General features: G+C 47.3%; 2 protein-coding genes across 4 annotated transcripts in view; both read right to left on the reverse strand.

Moving 5' to 3' along the window:
- The window catches only part of LOC137648750 (retinol dehydrogenase 13-like), a 1,058,070-nt gene that overhangs the window by 198,527 nt on the left and 842,867 nt on the right, over positions 1-16,676 (reverse strand). The gene's annotated exons all lie outside the window — the stretch shown is intronic.
- Positions 1-16,676, reverse strand: part of LOC137648743 (hypoxia up-regulated protein 1-like) — a 216,192-nt gene that overhangs the window by 147,009 nt on the left and 52,507 nt on the right. The gene's annotated exons all lie outside the window — the stretch shown is intronic.

Consider the following 16,676-nt stretch of genomic DNA (forward strand, 5'->3'; position numbering starts at 1 on the left):
GCTGACCACCACACTCCTTAAAAGATAGGTATGGGAGGGAGAGAAAAACATTAACCAATATTTAAGTTAAATAATAAACCAATTAATGTGATATATCTATTATAAAGCTTAAGTAATATGTCATGACTGGCTAACTATGGAATGTTTATTATAAAGAAAAAAATATACCCAACAATTTGTTTGGTAAAATCCGTATGGTATTCAAAGGTACAAAATCTACTTCCTGAAACTAGTCTATGTGATCACTTAGCAAGTGATCTAAACCCTAGTTCACCAAGTTCCTTCTGAGAGATTGGTTGGTTTCTTCAAGCAATTGTAGTAAGGGGTCTTTCTTACAGAGATTCAGTGAAGTGAACCAATGAAATACTGTAAACCTTCTAGATGGACCTTGATGCTTATGGAGTTGTAGACCCAAATGGTATTTTTCATTTGATTTTTATAAAGACCAATGATTTCTTAGCTCTCAAGTTGTCTATCATTTTCCACAAGTTAGAAAGAAGAGGTTATTTTTTCACTTGTTGAGGAATTGATAATGTTACTCCATTATTAAATGTGTTTGTGGTAGCCTTAACTAAATTTTTTAAACGTCTTTTGACAAATGGCCTAATTAGGTATGATGAAGGTAACAAATTTGTTCCCTAATCTAGGATTTTGCAAATGCCCTAGAGCAAGTGAAGCCTTTAACAATTTCAAATGCTGTACAGATATCCCTTGACTGTGGTCAGGAATTTCATATGATTGCCCTTAATTTTAGTGGTCTTTGACAGAGTTAATAACAAAGCCCATTAATGAATTTTTAGGCAATAGCAAAAAGTTGTTGATGGGCTCCATAGAAAGTAAAGTATAGGAATGTGATATCTGGTGTTCCTTTACGTGGTTTGGTCTAGAAAAAAAGCTTACTGCATAGGCAGATGATGCTAATCTGTCCTAAATCGACCTCCTCAAAGCAGAACTGTGGTTGCTAAATTCCTCAACAGAGATCTAGCTAAGCTTAGTGCATGGTGCAAACGGTTGAACACTAACAAAACTAAAAGTATGAATTTAAACAGTTTGAGAACAGTGATTCCTCAGCATCCAGATCTGTGCATTAATATAACAAATTCAAAGATAATTTGTATTTTTCCTAACCATACAAACCTTAGCTATTTACAAAGGGTATTACTTTTAGCGCAGCTGAAATGACGAGCCAATAGTTTTTAACGAGGGTTAATTACCCCCGCGCTAGTTAGCGGGGGGTGGGGAAGGGTAGCTTGCTACCCCTCCCCCCTCCACACACCGGTGATTTGCTTCACTTCACTTAGAGGTAGGACTTGACTTGGGGGTCAGGGATGGCGGGCACATATGTGTAAATAGCTAAGGTTTGTATGGTTAGGAAAAATACAAATTATCTTCGAATTTGTCATTTGTTCCGTAACCGAAATACAAACCACGCTATTTACAAAGGGTGACTTACCCCTTAGGAAGGGTGGAAAGTCCCCAGCTTTACTGACTTCGGCTTGCCCGGGGGCTCGATCCCTCAGTGAGCAGCACTAGAGAGAGGGAGCCCCTGTACCTCACAGGTTCCTAGCATCGCTAGGAACGAGTGGCCTACATAAGTAGTGTGAGGAGGAGAGTGTTACTCGTCCTATGAAGTTGACCTTGAGACCTTCAGATAGGAATTCTAGGATAGGACGTTCCCCATACCACCTCGTCAGGGTATGGGAGACGCAACAGTATTAAGCTTAATACTAGGAGCACAAAGAAGCATGGGTTACCTGCAGAGGTCGAGGTCAGCTATGCGAGGACCAGGATGCTGCTTCCCCAAGAGAGGGGAGAATGAAGAAAGAAGTAAGGGTCAGACATACTCTTTCATTCACACAGACTAAGACCGGGTAACAACGCCCTCAACCTACTGCTACTTGTCCAAAAAGGAACCTGAGGTTAGACCAGCTGTTGTGCAGCGACCACAGGGCCGATAGAGAACGTATCGAGGCTCCTGTGGGTCACGTCTTGCAGGTAGTGGGCTGTGAAGGTCGTTTGACGCTTCCAGACCCCAGCTTGAAGTACCTGCGTCACAGAGAAGTTTCTCTTGAAGGCCAGGGATGTAGCAATACCCCTGACATCGTGGGCCCGAGGGCGACGTGACGGAGGAGGGTCAGGATTCAGGGCATGGTGGATAACCCTTCGAATCCAAGCAAAGATGGTGTTCCTGGTGACCCTCCTCTTTGTCCTGCCTGTGCTCACAAACAAAGCTCGCACATGAGGACGGACTGCAGCCGTTCTCTTCAAGTAGTACCTCAGACACCTCACTGGGCATAGTAGCAGCTGGTCTGGGTCGTTTGTTACAGAACGGAGACTCGCGATCCTGAAAGAGTCGAACCGAGGATCTGGCACTCCAGGATTCTGAGTCTTGGCCACAAACTCAGGGACGAACCTGAACGTTACCTCCCCCCATCCCCTTGAATGGGCGATGTCGTACGAGAGACCATGAAGTTCACCAACTCGCTTGGCCGAGGCCAAGGCGAGTAGGAAAGCCGTCTTCCAAGACAGGTGGCGATCGGAGGCCTGGCGTAATGGCTCGAAGGGAGGTCTCTTGAGACCTCTGAGGACTCGAACCACGTTCCAAGGAGGGGGTCTCACTTCCGACTGGGGGCAGGTAAGCTCATAGCTACGTATGAGTAAAGAGAGTTCTAGCGATGAAGAAATATCCACGCCCTTCAATCTGAAGGCCAAGCTTAAGGCTGAGCGATAGCCTTTCACTGCCGAGACAGAAAGGCGCATTTCTTCTCGCAGATACACAAGGAAGTCCGCTATTGCTGGAATAGTGGCATCGAGTGGAGAGATACCCCTTCCACGACACCAACCACAAAAGACTCTCCACTTCGCTTGGTAGACTCCCTCAGAGGACCTTCGCAGGTGCCGAGACATTCTCTCCGCAACCTGTTGCGAAAAGCCTCTCTCCGCGAGGAGACGCTGGATAGTCTCCAGGCGTGAAGCCGAAGCGAGGCTACGGCCCTGTGAGGGACACCGGAGTGGGGTTGTCTGAGAAGCTCGTGTCGTGGAGGAAGCTCCCTTGGGAGTTCCGTCAGGAGTTGCAGAAGGTCCGGAAACCATTCCGCGTGATGCCATAGCGGAGCTACTAGAGTCATGGAACAGTTGACCGATAGTCTGGTCCTGTTGAGCACCCTTCTCATCAGACAGAATGGTGGGAAGGCGTACACGTCGATGTTGTCCCACCGTTGCTGGAAAGCATCTTGCCAGAGTGCCTTGGGGTCCGGGACTGGTGAGCAGTACAGGGGCAGCTTGAAGTTCAAAGCTGTCGCGAACAAGTCCACCGTCGGGGAACCCCACAAAGTCAGGACTTTGTTGGCTATCTGAGGATCCAAAGACCACTCGGTACTCACTATCTGCGAAGCCCTGCTCAGACTGTCGGCGAGCACATTCCTCTTGCCAGGAATGAAGCGAGCTGATAGTGTTATCGAGTGGGTTTCGGTCCACCTCAGAGTCTCTACTGCAAGATGGGATAGCTGTTGCGAAAAAGTGCCTCCCTGCTTGTTGATATAAGCCACTACCGTGGTGTTGTCGCTCATCACCACCACGGAGTGACCCGCCAGGAACCGTTGGAACTGTTGAAGGGCCAGAAAGACGGCCTTCAATTCTAGCAGGTTGACGTGTAGGCACTTTTCTGATTCTGACCAAAGGCCTGAGGCCCTCTGGTTCAGAACGTGCGCCCCCCACCCTTCTTTTGACGCGTCCGAAAACAGAGTCAATTCCGGGGGGAGGACGAGAAGACTCACTCCCTTTCGCAGGTTCTCGTCGGCCAGCCACCACCGCAAGTCCGTCTGTTCTAGAGACCCCATTGGGATCAGAATGTCCGGGGAATCGGATCCTTGATTCCACCGGGACTTGAGCCGCCATTGAAGGGATCTCATCCTGAGGCGGCTGTTTGGAACCAGACGGGCCAGGGAGGATAGGTGGCCTAAGAGACGCAACCACGATTGGGCGGGGAGTTCTTTTCGCCTGAGGAAAGGTTCCGCCACCCTCCTCAGCCTTGCTATCCGGTCGTCTGATGGAAACGCTTTGTGGAGATTGGTGTCTATTAGCATGCCTAGATAAACCAGTCGTTGGGACGGCTGCAGAGAGGACTTCTCGAGGTTTACCACGATCCCCAGATCCTGGCAAAGATCTAGAAGCCTGTCTCGGTGTCGAAGAAGGGTCGACTCCGAGTCTGCTAGGATCAGCCAATCGTCCAGGTAACGAAGGAGACGAATGCCGTTCCTGTGCGCCCAAGTCGAAATCAGGGTGAACACTCTGGTGAACACCTGAGGAGCTGTGGAGAGACCGAAACACAGCACCTTGAACTGGTAGATCTTGTTGTCTAGGCAGAATCTCAGGTACTTCCTGGAAGACGGATGGATTGGGATCTGGAAGTACGCATCCTTTAGATCCAGTGTACACATGAAGTCTTGTGGTCTCACCGCAAGTCTGACCGTGTCTGCTGTCTCCATGCTGAAGCGGGTTTGTTTGACAAACCTGTTCAGAGCCGAGAGATCGATGACGGGTCTCCAGCCTCCAGTAGCCTTCTTTACAATTAAGAGTCGACTGAAGAAGCCTGGGGAGCCGTCCACGACCTCCTGGCGAGCACCCTTCTCAAACATGGTCTCGACTTCGGCCTGAAGGGCCAGCCCCTTTGCCGATCCCATGGCATAGGAGCTCAACGACACTGGATTCGCTGTCAGGGGAGGTTGAGATGACGTGAACGGGACGCGATAACCTTGGCCGATCACTGAGACCGTCCAAGCATCGGCCCCGTGATGTTGCCACCAGCGGACGCAACGCTGAAGGCATCCCCCCACAGGTGGACACGCAGGGGGACTGCCACCCCTAGGGCTTGCGGCCGCGGCCGCCACCCCTAGAAGTCTTGCCTCCCCTGGAGGACTTACCGCCCCTCTTGACCTTGGCTGGAAAGGGCTGGGGCTTAGACACCACTTTCTTAGCTGCCGGTGCCTGTTTGGGAGCCTTACGAGGCTGTTGCTGCTGTTGTGGCGGGGCTGGAGGCTTATAGGGCCGAGTTGTAAGGGCCCTGTGGAGGAGGGAGTCCGTGCTGGATTTCCTCCACCTCTCAGCCGTTCGCTCCAAGTCTTGAGGCTCAAACAGGCTCTCCCCCAGAAGGGAAGCATGTCGGAGCCTACACACATCTACGGCGGGGACCTTCGGATGGAATCTCTCGGACACAGCATCGCGACGCTTCAACACCGAGTTGGCCCACAGGGTGGTAACCTGGTGCGCCAAAAACTCGATGGAGCGGGTGCCCGAGAGCAAGAAGGTCTCTAGGGCCTTCCTATTGGTCTCCTTGGACAAGTCCTCCGATCGCAATAGGATGCCCAGAGATCCTAACCAGAAGTCCAGCCACGAAGTGGCCTGCATGGCACACTTAGCGACCTTCTCGTGGTTAAGGATCTCTGCCGCCGAGAACGACACCTGCCGGGCAGAGAGTTTCTCCAAGGGAACTCCCTTCGCCAGCTCCTTCACAGAGTGATGGAGAGGAAGAGCGAGGTTGTGCTCACCCAGGATCTCGAAATACCTCCTCTGCTGAAGGCGAGGAGGAGGGATGAGTTTGTTCCCGGCAGTGGAACGACTGGAGGAGGCAAGAAGTGCGAGCTGAGCATTGGCCCTAGCTCTGGCACTCTTCAGCCCCCGAGACCAGGGCAGAGCTGCACTGGTCTTAGGGGCCTTCCGAACGTCAAACACTTCATCCAGAATCGTGTCTTTGCCTTCACGGGGGGGGGGGGGGGGGATGACTGGATCCGTAAGACTGTTAAGTTGCCTTATCAGGCTTAGGACCTGCCAGAAGGCATGTTCGGACTCTTGCTGTTCTCCTCCCTGCGGGCTGGCAGCTAAGTCTCCTGCCCCAGGAATCTCTTCCTGGGGTGATACGTGGACATTCCCCTGGGTAGTCGTGGGTTCCTGACGAATCCTTGCCGAGGATTTAGGGATGGTCTTGGAATCCTTGGGTTCCCTCCTGGGAGGGATACAGGATACCAACAACGAGGTTCGAGGGGCCCCTTCCTCACGAGACGATTCTCCTGCCTGAAGCGAAGTCTCCCCCCCTGGTGCCGAAGGGAAGACTACCGCCCCACTGGACTCACCTGAGGACGGAAAGGCCTCGTCCACGGGAGAAGGAGAGAGTACTCGTGCAGGAGAGAGGACCCTCGAGACCGACCTCTTGGGAACCAACTTCGCCCTGGGGGAAGTCACCACGAAGTCCACTCCTCTCTTTCTCTTCAGCGTAGGAGAGACAGCCGCTGGTTTGTTACCCTGGCCGGCGAGTGCTGGTTTCATAACCCTCACTAACGCCCGTGCCAGCGGACCAAACCAAGTCTGCTGCTCAAAGGACACAGAGTCCGGGAATCCTCGCTAAGGAGGAAGGGATCGGGCGATCCTTTGGAGTGGACACGACGGTACCTGCCTGAAAAGAAGGTGGGGAAGAATGCTGTACTGTACAGACCTGTCTTCGTCCTGCAATACCAACCTGTGCTTGGATGGAGGTGATCCCGAGTGCCGTCTAGGAGCACGCGTCCCTGCTGCTACCACCGGCTGTGGAATTCGCCGCGAACTATGGTCGCGCGAGGGCGAACAGTCGCGCAAAGGCGAATGGTCGCGCGGGTGATCGCGCAGGCGCACAGGCGAGCGGTCGCGCGGGCGCGCAGGCGAGCGGTCGCGCGGGCGAGCGATCGCGCGGGCGCGCAGGCGAGTGGGCGTGAGGGTGGGCAGGTAAATGAACACGTGTCCGAGGCGACGAACGCAAGCGATGGCGAGACGGCGAGGGATCGTGCTGCCGCGTAGGTGAAGAAGATCGCTGGCGATAATGACCGCGTGATGGTAAGCGATGGCGAGCAGCATATGTAGGTGAATGATCGCGTGATAGGGTGCGATGGTGATCAGCATCCGCAAGAGGGCGGTCGTTCAGGGTTGTGCGATGAGGAGCAGCATGCGTAAGCGGGCGATCGTGCAGGGTTGTGCGATGGCGAGCAGCATGCGCAGGTGAATGATCGCGTGAAAGGGTGCGATGGTGATCAGCATCCGCAGGAGGGCGATCGTTCAGGGTTGTGCGATGAGGAGCAGCATGCGAAAGCGGGCGATCGTGCAGGGATGTGCGATGGCGAGCAGCATGCGCAGGTGAATGATCGCGTGAAAGGGTGCAATGGTGATCAGCATCCGCAGGAGGGCGATCGTTCAGGGTTGTGCGATGAGGAGCAGCATGCGTAAGCGGGCGATCGTGCAGGGTTGTGCGATGGCGAGCAGCATGCGCAGGTGAATGATCGCGTGAAAGGGTGCGATGGTGATCAGCATCCACAGGAGGGCGATCGTTCAGGGTAGTTTGATGAGGAGCAGCATGCGTAAGCGGGCGATCATGCAGGGTCGTGCGATGGCGAGCAGCATGTGTAGGTGATCGCTGGCGAGCTGGTGATCGCTGGCGAGCAGAAGGTCGACGCGTGTCCTGTGAGAGGACAGGTGGTGCGGCGCGTTCACGAGCAGGAACGGGAAGATCGCTGGCGCGTTGGCGAACATGTGTTTCTGACACGCGCAGCACGATGTTGCGTAGCCACAGGACCAGGTGGATGGTGAGCAGGGAGTTCAGCAGGAACTAAAGGGTGGTCAGAGACCGCAGGGCGATGGTCCTCAAATGAGCGCTGACGCTAGGAAGAGAGCTGACGAGCAGGAGAGCGCTGGCGAGGGGGGCGAACATCAGGAGAGAGCCGACGAGCAGGTGAGCGTCGGCAAGCAGGAGATCGTCGACGAGCAGGAGATCGCTGGCGAGCAGGAGATCGCTGGCGAGCAGGGGATCGCTGGCGAGCAGGAGAGCGCTTGTGCGCTAGCCCATCCCTTAGCCCCGAAGGGACCGTTGCCCGTCGGGTGACGAGTTCTCCAGAAGGCGAAGATCCGGCAGGAGATGGTGAGCGGTCTGCAGAGAGGTTCAAGGAGGGCGGAGCAGTCGGTTGAGGCTGACGAGGAGAGTCCCCCCCGGAGGACGAAGACCCAAAAAGGCGCCTCTTAGTCCCCCTGTAAGGGGAAGGGAGGCCCTTGTGGCGTAGAGGGCGGTGAGCCTTACGGCGGAGGCGGCCTCGGGGGAGATCGTCGGGACCATCGGTCCTCCGAAGGGGAGTCTCCGTCAAAACACTTCCCTCAGAAGGAAGCTGGGCAGCAGTCGAGACCGAAGGACTCACTTCCCCCTTCGAAGGATGCACGGAAGGAGTAGGAGAGCCTAGAGCACCATCACCAGCAACAGCACCTGCGTCGGAAGGCCCAGCCACGTCGGAGGCCTCTGTCACCACGACGTCGACAATAGACAGAGGGTCTACCTCCGCTACCACCGGCGACTGTTAAACAGCGGCCCCCAACGAGACAAGGTCAATAAGAGCGACCCTGGAGGGCAAGCCCTTAAGCCCCAGGGACGACCAAATCTGTAAAAGATCATCACTGGATAAGGCATTATTATCAATAACCTCCCCCGGAGGAGGAGGGGGAACCGCCTCGCTATGGGAGGCGACGCCCTCTCCCCCCACCGAAGGTAGGGAAACAGAACAAGGGCCTGCGCTCCCACTCGGACGACTCTCCTTAGGAGGCGGACGAGGGGGAGCTTCGGAGGAGGTTTGGGCGGCGGAAGAAGAGTCCCGAGAACCTTCCTCCTTCAAGGCTAACCCCGGAGGAGAACGGTCTCTCTTGGACTTCTTCTTACGCCGACGGCCAAACCTCTCCCACTGGGAGGCAGACCACTCCCTGCACATGTTATCCTGGTCGCACCGTCGGCCCCGACATTGAGGGCAGAGGGTGTGAGGATCCGTAATCACGTCCGACATGAAAGTCCCACAAGGACGGCCGGCAACTCCAGGGCATGTACGCATATTAAATAAAAGAAAATAACTGAAGGTCAACTTCCAACCAATCACACAAGCTGAAAAGAAAAAGAAGAAAATTAAAGGCTGTCACGAAGGCGATGAACAGACACGTCTGATCACCGCCGAGCAAGCTACCCTTCCCCACCCCCCGCTAACTAGCGCGGGGGTAATTAACCCTCGTTAAAAACTATTGGCTCGTCATTTCAGCTGCGCTAAAAGTAATACCCTTTGTAAATAGCGTGGTTTGTATTTCGGTTACGGAACAAATTATTTTTCTAACTATAAACAATTTTGAAATTTTAGCTAGGATTTTTTATTGAAAATTTACTTTTGAGAAACACATTGTCATCTTCAACTGCGCAGAAAAATTGGCTTACTGAGTGTCTTAATATTTTTGGTGATCAATTTGTTCTGAAGAAATATTTTCATTCTTTCATTCCAACTTATTTTGAGTATTGCTCTCCCATCTGTTCTTCAGTTGCCGACTCTCATATTAATTTGTTGGACAAAAACATCCTGTCCATTAAATTTATTATTCCTGATCTGGATATTAATATCTGCACCACCCTTCAGTCGAGTTCTTTATGGATGTTGCATAAGATTTTCTATTGTTCTGACCATCCTTTGCATTCAGCTATTTCCAGACTATAACATCCTGTATGCATTACTAGGTTTGCAGTTAATATCAAGTGTCTTGTCTTCTCTATCATAAGGTTCAACAATACACAGTATTCCACAAGTTTCATTACAGCTGAGACCAGCCTAATCCAGCAGTTGAATAAGTGAAAATTCAGAAGTTCAAACTTGCAGGGAATGTTTTATGATGAAGAGGCTGACTCAAGTCTCTCTTCATAGTTTATGTCAGACCTATTTTACCATTGTTACTGATCTTAAGATATTTTACACTATTCACTACCTCTCGGAGTTTATTTCCTAATTTTCTTTACTCATTGGACTATTTTTCCCTGTTGGAGCAATTGGGCTTATACCATCCTGCTTCTCAAACTATGGTTGTAGCTTAAGACCGTAATAACAATAATAATAATTGAGGACAAAGTCATACTTGGAGAAACATAAGTAAACATAAAATTAGAAAAAGAAACACGGATAAAGAAAGACCAAATCCACCAGTAATAACATTAGACAGACCATAGTTTTTGACATAAGTGATGGGACATAATTGATTAAGCTTCATATCTCACCTACTGAAAGTACAAGCAACAACTTCTGTCTGTTGATCTTTCACAGCCAAATTATAAGACCTATTCTAGTTAAGAAAATATCTGACAATTTATTTGGATACACATTGTTTATACTACAGAACAATTTTCACAGATACCCAGACATACAAAACCAGTAAAATGATCAATATTAATTTATCAAGCTTATTCTGATTACAGTGTCTTGCCATTTAATAAAATTGGTTATATTTCAGTAGAATAAAATTATATTCTCCTGCAATACAATCTTTTACCAACAAAATTTCATATAAAAACAAAACTTGACCTTGTTACTGACAGTTGATAATCCTTCTACCATATATCAAACAACGAGAACATATCAACACTAATACAAATAAAATAAAAGATATATAGGATACAATGATCCTATACTTAATAACAACAAAATGTTGAGCAGATTTGAAGTTAAACTTTTAAGGCCTTTTACACAATCAGTGGCCAACTAAGGTGATGGATTGAAGTATGATAGTGACCATCGACCAGCATGTTTATCCAATCGAGTGTGTGGGTTCCTGACGCCCAGCTATATTCTCTCTCTCTATACACATACATTCAGCATAACTGCAATCTATGAGTGATGCTGGGGATGGGGTTTGTATGGAATACCCTATATATATTCCATATAAATGTTATGCAAGTAGTGTGTATATTTTTTATTAGATAAGGACAAAATCTATCACTCATACCTATCTCGAAAGAAAGAACCCATTTATCAAAATAGCCCTCTTTGTGTATGTACATGCACGTATGTAAGAAAAGAGCTAGCTCGTTTGTTTATCATGAATATTCTAATGTCAAGGGGGGTTACTCAATGTTCAGTATTTACATACATATATATACTGTCACAAATAATAACGTAATATTGAAACCATTGGGATCATGCCCATGACTACTACTGCTGCCTTCGCCTGAGTAATAGACGTAGTGTCAGCACCGACAGGCGCCCAGAGGCCATTGGTGTCTCATACAGTACATGACTAGGTCCTTTTACTGTCTCCAACTTTGTCGTTGCAGGCAAGGGGGAGGGGGAGACTGCAGCTAGGAGACCGTTGTGTACTGCTCTCATTTCGAAGAGGGGACCCATACCCAGGACCCCCCAGGCAAGATGGCACCAACCCCATGACGCCCATGGATCACGCCTTCATAGCCTACTACGCCTTTGTTCAGTTTGAAGAGAGCCACGATTAAGGGCTAACGTCCTTCCCGTTTGTGCCCGGGGCACGAAAGCTAAGCCATTTATACTTGTAGTTTTCATTCTAAAGTAACGTAACTTATACTTGGTCTCCGGGCTGTAGTTTCGGCCTGAACATGGATGAATTATTTTCAAGAGCACTCATTTAGTAGTCAGTTAAAAGATTTAATTTGTAAAAACTGTTTTTTCGCTACCACTAATAATTGACTTAAGGAAATTATATCAAGTGCTCAATGTCTGTGTAATGATTTCTTGTTCAAATATATTTAAAGTTGAAAGAACAGAATCGCATCTGTCTTATCCTGTTTCCTGAATTATATTTATGAAAATAATTTGCCCTTGATTGGCGTGATAGTGGGATTTTTTTCAACTAAGAAGTGAACTGAAATTACAACATGAGTGTTCCGGAGCAAGACAACATTTTCATAGAACTTGAAGAATCCGTCGGAGGCATACATCATGTCGTAAGGCCGCAAGGAGAACCTGTATACTGTATATTAGAACAGTGGTGGGCGGAGAGAGACCAGCACCACAGGGAGTTTACCAAAACAGCCCTTCACTAAAAGATGGGTTCGAACCCCGGGCGGGAGGGAATGGACGATACAGCGACTATGGCAATTTTCCTCCACTATCTGAGTATGTACCCATTTTTGAAAAGACAGTACCACAACAAGGGCAAAGATTTATCTCAATAGAGACTTTTCTCAGTTCGGTAGAGGCAGCGACGTCGGAGCAGTGTTGGACCGATCGTCAGAAAATTGTTTTGGCAAAACAGAGAATTTGAGGAAATGCCCATAGGAATGTGAGGAGAGATCTCGAATTCGTCGAGCCCAGGTCTTGGGCACATCTGAAAATACACCTACAATGGAGGTTAGGCCTAGGTACCGCCAGTTTGCATGAACACTTATGTAACTATGTTCCTGTCCGGAAGGAAGGCGAGTCGTACTTTGAATTTTTCACAAGAATAGCTGTAGACTTGGAGGATTTCTTGGATGGCCATGATGCCTTGGAAGGCATTAAGGATCCTTGGTTGAAGGTGGTCATGAAATCACATCTACCTGCATATGCGTGGGGCACACTGTTTCAGCCTGTACCCGTAGAGTGGGCTACGGATAATGTGAGAATTTTAATGACAAGTACAGACGAGACACCCCAACCGGAAGGACATAGACAACAGCAAACCTCATCGTCGTCATCATCGTCCGGGAACAATTCGAATGGACAGAAGAAATCATTGGGCCAAGGGCCAACCATAGGTCAAAATCTCAGAAGAAGGTGCAGTGTTTCAACTGCAAACAGCGGGGACATTACACCAGCAGCACATCCGTCGCCGCAAGCACAAGGACAGCCCCAGTGGTGACAGCGGCACCCAGGACGACCCAATAGGAAGAAGACCGAAGACAGCACCCACAGCAACCTGATATCAAAGTTAAGTTTCCTTCCGGTATCAAAAACTGTTTAATAGATACAGGAGCATTTGTGTCTCTTATTGTTGTAATGCACATTACAGTAAATCAAGTTCAAAATGAGGTTCCTTTAAAATGTCAAGGTCTTGGGGGAAAAGAAGTTTTCATAAATTTTTGTACACAACCCTTTGAGATGGGAGACGAGAAACTCATTCATGATTTCTATGTCGTCCCTGAGTTGGGTATTACGGGGATACATGTCATATTTGGTACAGATGCAATCTGGTTACTAGTTTTAAATGTACTTTGTGTCCTGAGGGATTGACTGTAACCATGAAGGATCGTATCCTACTCATAGGAGGGACAGTTGCATCAGTAGCACTCGTAATAGAACCTGTTGTTAATGTCACTGATAAGTGGGACCTTCGACTTTCCCAAGAAGTTTGTATAGACCCTTGTGTTGCTATGGTGATTGAACTTGATGTGTGTAACAAAGAATTAAAGGAAGGGGTTGGCGTACTTACGCCTTATGTAGACTTTGAAGATAACTTGTTGCAGGACTCAATAGTGCAGATCAAGGAAGGGAAAATAAGGGTATTATTCCATAATTTTGCATCAGCACCAGTGTTACTTAAAGAGAATACGCTAATTGCGTGGGTTGAATTGAATGTTGATTTAGTGTTTAATGCTGCCTTTCAGCAAAGTACCTCATCAGATCGCGCATGCGCCTTAAAAGATTTGGGATATAGTTTAACACCTGCTCAGTTTCATTTTTATGTCACTCAGCTTTTGGAAAAATATAAAGATGTATTTGTATTAGAGGAAGAACCTCCGGGTTATTGTGACTTTATGCCTTTCAACATAGATACGGGAGACAGTTCGCCAGTTGTAACATACCCCTATAGAGTACCTTTTGCATATCAGACTGAAGTAAATAGACAGTTAGCAGAGATGAAAGAGAATGGAATAATCTCGGTCTCTGATTCTCCCTGACGTTCTCCTATCGTAGTCGTAAAGAAAAAGTCTGGCGCTTTACGCATATGTGTAGATTACCGTAAATTGAATAGAGTAACGAAAGGTGATTTATTTCCTTTGTCATCAATAGAAGAAATTTTGTGTAAAGTCAGGAATAACACGTTCTTTTTGACATTAGATCTTAAATCTGGGTATCACCAAATAGCACTCGATCCCAAGAGTAGAGAAAAAAACCGCAATTGTTGCTGGCGACTCATTGTATTCCTTTAATACCTTGCCATTTGGGTTAAAGAATGCACCCGCACATTTTTAACGCATAATGATGAGCATATTTTCTGGATTGGTAGGCAATGCAGTATTAATCTACCTTGATGACAATCATTTTAGGGAATACTGTAGAAGAACATATGGCTAAATTTGTTAAAAGTTCTCGAAGAGTAGACATATCATAATTTGAAGGTCAACCTAGCAAAGTGTCAGCTGTTCCATCCAGAGGTTCAATTTCTAGGTCACATATTAAATAACAAGGGTGTAAGCCCGATGGTAAATAAGATAGAAGCGATTCGAACTTATCCTCGACCTAAAACCCCTAAGCAAGTTAGTTCATTTTTTAGGGTTAGCCTCTTATTACAGAAAATTTATTAAAGATTTTGGAAAAATCTCGACCCTTAGATAAACTTAGAAGAACAGAGAATTTTGAATGGAGTAGAGAACATGAAGATGCATTTCAAAAGTTGAAACAAGCTTTGTCTGAAGATAGTTTTTAGTCTTTCCTAAATTTGATCGTGAGTTCTACGTGACATGCGATGCTAGCAATGTTGCCATTGGGGGAATGATAGAACAGCTGGATGACGACGGAATATTCCGCCCGGTAGCGTTCGCTTCACGAGCGTTAAAGGGCCCGGAAACCCATTATTCAGTGTTTGACAAAGAGGCACTGGCCATTAAATGGTTATTAGAATGGAATCGTTATTTTCTGTTGGGACATAGAATTTGTATTAAATCTGATCACAAACCCTTATATATTTTCAAGAAATCAGATTTGTCAAGTCAGGCTAGATGGTTGGAAGCACTGTTAGAATTCGATATCGTTGGATTCGAATATATCCCTGGACGAACTAATGTAGTAACGGATGCCTTATCTCGTTCTGTGGCCGCTACAATGAGGTCGATGAGTACATCGCAGGCTGTGCGAGGAGGCGAGCAGACGGTACTCAATGACCCCTCCCAGCTGGGAGAGACGTCAGCTGATAGGACAGGGGGTGGGAGAGTATGTTGGGCCCAGTGAGAGAATGAATGAAGCGAATGCCCAGCGTAAAAATGAACCTGACCTTGAAGCTCACGACGCTCGTGATGATGATTGTGACTGGGATGTAACACAACTAGTTATGGCACAGAATGAAGATCCAGTATGGGATAGAGTTAAGGCTTATATTAGAGAGGAAATAGAAGAATTTCCTACAGACGTCCCGCTTCCACCTAATAGATTTGTAATCGAAGACGATGTTTTGTATGTAACTGATTTGAAATGAAACAAGTTAATTTATCGATCTGTATTACCCACTCCTTTCATAAATAAGGCCATGGAATTATCGCATTCGTCGCCAGTATCCGGTCACGTGGGCGTAGCGAATACACTCAGAAGAGCCACTGATCATATTTATTGGAAAGGCATGAAACAAACAATAAAGAGATATATAGACTTGTGTCACCCTTGTCATCTGTTTCGACCCTATAGATTAAATGTACCTCCCCCACGAGTCTGGCCTTTAGTTAAAGAGAAATGGCAAGGTGTGTATATTGATTTAATAGGTCCATTGCCTGTTTCACACGCAGGACATAAATATGTTTTGTTCTAGTAGATGCGCGAACTAGATACACGTTTGTGTAACCTTTGATCGACAAAACTGCACAGGAAGTCGCTAGAGCCCTTAGAGCTATCATTGAAATAGCTATCATTGAAATATTCGGTACTCCTAGAGAAATTATATCAGATCAAGGAACCGAATTTGTAAATGAAGTATTCACTCGAGTATCTGAATTGTATGGCATTAACCATTCACCCATTCTTGTGTATAGGCCTAGTTCAAATGGGTTGGTAGAGTCTAAAAATCGGGTCTTGATTAGTATGCTTAAATACCTAGTACCAGATAACCTGAATATATGGTCGGATATGTTGTCTACAGCTCAGTTTGCCCTAAACACGGGCTATATAATGAGAATATTGGTGACACGCCTTATTGTTTAGTTTTCGGTCAAGATCCAAATTTGCCATATGATGTTTTCACGAAAAAGGAGAAACTACCTTTGTATAACGTAGATGATTTTCGAACTTATGTTGCCAATGTAAATAAGAGGGCTTTTGAAATTACAAATAAGTTTTTAAAGATAGCCCAGGAGAGGAATATTCGTAGTTACAACAGGATATTTAAAACGAAATCACATGAAATTCAGATTGGTGATCGTGTGTATATAAACCGGCTTCACAGTAAAGAGCCTAAGTTCGAATCAGCTTTTATTGGACCATTCAGGGTGATCCATATTAATCATGATAAAATAACTGTTAAGAGTATTGCGAAAGGTAATGTATATGGAGTGCATGCTTCGGTAGTTAAGATTGTGCCAGAAAACGAGATGACAAGTTCAGACAATCGAAATGTATCAGCAATTTACCCTGTTTTCGATTTTAATGATGGATCAGCCGATGAGTTTCAAAACATTGCCCAAGCTCCCTTTTCTGCTGAGAGAGAGAGAGAGAGAGAGAGAGAGAGAGAGAGAGAGAGAGAGAGAGAGAGAGGATTGCTCGTTAAAAGGCAGTGGGCCTTGATTTGGTTTCAGTTAGCCAGGGTTTAGCAATAGGTTTTGGTTAAATAGTTCGCAATGGGAAGTGTTAGTTTTTTTTGTAGCAGTATGTTTGCTAACTGCTTGGTGTGTGTGTGAACTGTGAAGTGAGAATACGCAAGGGCGTAGTCTTTCATGAAAA

This window comes from Palaemon carinicauda, chromosome 1 (genome assembly GCF_036898095.1).
Source record: "Palaemon carinicauda isolate YSFRI2023 chromosome 1, ASM3689809v2, whole genome shotgun sequence".
NCBI lineage: Eukaryota > Metazoa > Arthropoda > Malacostraca > Decapoda > Palaemonidae > Palaemon > Palaemon carinicauda.